The sequence below is a fragment of the Parus major genome, chromosome 7 (assembly GCF_001522545.3).
Source record: "Parus major isolate Abel chromosome 7, Parus_major1.1, whole genome shotgun sequence".
Taxonomy (NCBI): Eukaryota; Metazoa; Chordata; class Aves; order Passeriformes; family Paridae; genus Parus; species Parus major.
The window spans coordinates 7,135-10,180 of record NC_031776.1 but is presented as its reverse complement, the minus strand read 5'-3'; positions in this window follow the sequence as shown (position 1 = coordinate 10,180).

The following is a 3,046-nucleotide window of genomic DNA, read 5'->3' as shown; positions in this document are numbered from 1 at the left end:
GGCGGCCCGCGGAGGGGGCGCGGAGCATGCTGGGAGTTGTAGTTTTCCCCGTGTGAGGGCAGGGGGTGTGATGGGAATCTGTGGGACCTTCGTCACTGCAAGTGTCCCAGGACACACTCGATGAAGGCTTGGAGCAACCTGGGATGGTGGAAAGTGTATGTGAAAAACAGACCTGACTCTTTAGAATTTTTAAAAGTTTAGTAAGGGACAATGTCCAGCGCTGAGGTGTTTCTGGCTATTGGCCAAAGAGCACACCAGCAGATTAAGACAGTGTTATCTATATACTGTGTTACATACTGAGGTACATGCATATTCATCTATTTCATACACTATTCAAACATTCTTGTGAGCTTTTTGATGTTTCAGGAGCTCTTTTGTTTGATTTTACACTCTGATTTTATCTGCAGACATCCTCTGGGTTAAGTCTATATATTTTATTTCTTCTTGCGTTTCTGTCTTGTTTCACACTCCCTGATAAGTCTGTCTTATCAGTCTTCCACACTCCCTGATATTCTTCTATAATTCTTCTCCGTTGCCCTGGTTTGTGTCACTGTTATCACTTAGAGAGGTTGGTCAGCAGATGTAGGGGAAACAACATAATTTCTTTACACTATTCTCTTAGTTACATAGGAGCATTTTAACATTTTGTGCTTTGCTAAGGCCTATGAGATAATACATTCATCACACCACTATTTCTACAAGCTCTGCGGTGCAAAACTAATAGATTGTGTTGCACTAACAAGGAGCTAAAATGAGTTACAAATTGTACCATGTCCAAATACTTATGATCAATAACAGCATGTAAAAGTTAGTGCATAAATCCAGAAGCCGATATTATATTTTCATTTTTAACAGTGTCCCTACCCATACCGCAGGGTGGAAAAGGATGAGCTTTAAGGTCCCTTCCAACCAAAACCTTTCTGATATTCTACAAAGACCAGCTCCCTCTTTCAAATGAACAGTTGTTTTGTGTCATGGATTTATTATGGGGATTTGGGATCTCCTGTCAAGGATTTATTTGAGGCATTTGGGGACTGCCTTTCATGGATTACAGGGGCTTTGGGATCGCTCTTCATGGGTTTATTTGAGGTGTTTGGGGATCTCTTTCTGGATTTGTTAGAAGGGTTTGGGGCTCTCTTTTCACGGATATATTAGGGGGGTTTGGGATCTCCTGTTTATTAAACAGGAGATGGGTTTACTAAAGGATTTTGGGATCTCCTGTCATGGATTTCTTTGAGGTGTTTGGGAACCACCCTTCATGGATTTATTAGAGGGGCTTGGGCATCTATTGTCCTGAATTTATCAGAGAGGTTTTGGGATCTCTGGATTTATTAGAGGCATTTGGGATCTCCTGCCATGGATTTATTAGAGGGGTTTGGGGCTCTCTTTTCATGGATTTAGTAGAGGGTTTTTGGGATCTCTTTCTGGCTTTCTTAGAACAGTTTAGGGCAATGTCCTGGGGTGACTTTATGTTGCTTGTATCCCCAGTTGCCTTGTTTATGTCACATCTTAAGTTCTGCACCTTTAAGACTGGCTCTGAGAGCAAAGAGGGGGAAGAAGAAGCCGAAGTCTGTGTTCAGAAAGAGCACTCACTGTCCCACATCCCGCTCCTGGACTGTGTTGTCTGCAGCACAGACAGACAGCAGGACAGAGCTCTCCTTTGCTTTTAGTTAGTTTTTAGCTTGCTGAGGCAGAGAAGTTCCCTGGACTGTTTTTTTTTGTTTTTCCTCAGATCTGTTGAAACCTGTTCTGGACTGAAAACTCTGCCAAACCCCAGGAGCTCAGGGCCTGGGCCTTGGTACTTTCCAGCACCGGAGGGACTGATTAGAGACTGAGTGAGCTGAGCTACACCCCATGAAAAGGACAATTCTGGATTTGCCATCTCTTCGAAGAGTGAGAGGTTTCTTTGTTTAATATTATGCAATTTCTGTTAAATAAAATAAACAGTTTTTTCTACTTTTCTCCAAGAAAATCTTTTTCCCGATCCAGCTCGGGGAGGGGCTGCTTGAATTTGCTTTCTCGAAGGACCCCATTTGGAGGTTCTCTCCCAAATTTGCCCTAAACCAATACAGTTATTGGCACCCAATGTGGGGCTCGAGACAGTGGAAAAACCTGTACTGGTTACTGATTGCATTTTGGTTGTACTTACTCTGTATTGGGATAAAGCAGTCATTTGCTATATCCCATATCATTGTTTGAATGCATAATGTCTCTCAGGGTGGAGGCCTTCATGTGGTTCTGGTCCCTAGACTGTTTTGAGGTTTGACTACCTTTCTGGTCCCTAGGTTTATTTTCTTTTCCAGAGATAACTCCAGTATTCTCCCTAACACGTAGCTTTACAGTAGAGGGGCGCAGATTAAAATAGCTATTGTGAAGGGCTTGGTGATAATGGTTTATAGGAAGCTCATAAAGATACTGGAGTTTGTGCCATGTATATTTGGCTTATGATTTCTTCATCCTACCCTGCCTCCCAGTCCCAGTAGCATGTTTTGGGGGTTTATTAGTAATTGCACACAATTTGTTAGAGGAGGAGCCGGGGATGAGGTTTTTCAGCCTTTCTGTTACGTCTCTTTTTGAGAATGTTCAGTTTTCCCTGAGTGTTAAAGATACCACTTTCCTGGTATTTCATCTGCTAAGCTTCCTCTATACAGTCTTCAGCTTCTCTAGAGTGAGGGCTGAGATGTCCAGAGGAGCTGATGAGATCCCTGACCCAGGAGTAGACCCAGGTGTGGAAAATCTTGAGTGGTGTGGCGAACGGCAGGATATGGGCCAAACCCTGAAGGAATTTTCTGATTTTATAGCCTGGGACTTTCCACAGGAACAAATTCAGAACCCTGCTGAGGTGGGGAAATACCTGAAAGAGGAGTGCCATGATGATTCCAAGGAGAAAAAGATCATTGCAATAAGCTGGGCCCTGGTGTATGCTTATTGCACACTGCTACATACTGTAAGGCAGGGAGATAAATCAGCAGCTACCCCAGTCAATCAGGCTGCGGCCAACCCACCAGCCAAATCAGACAGTGAGCCTAAACCAATGTCTGTTCCT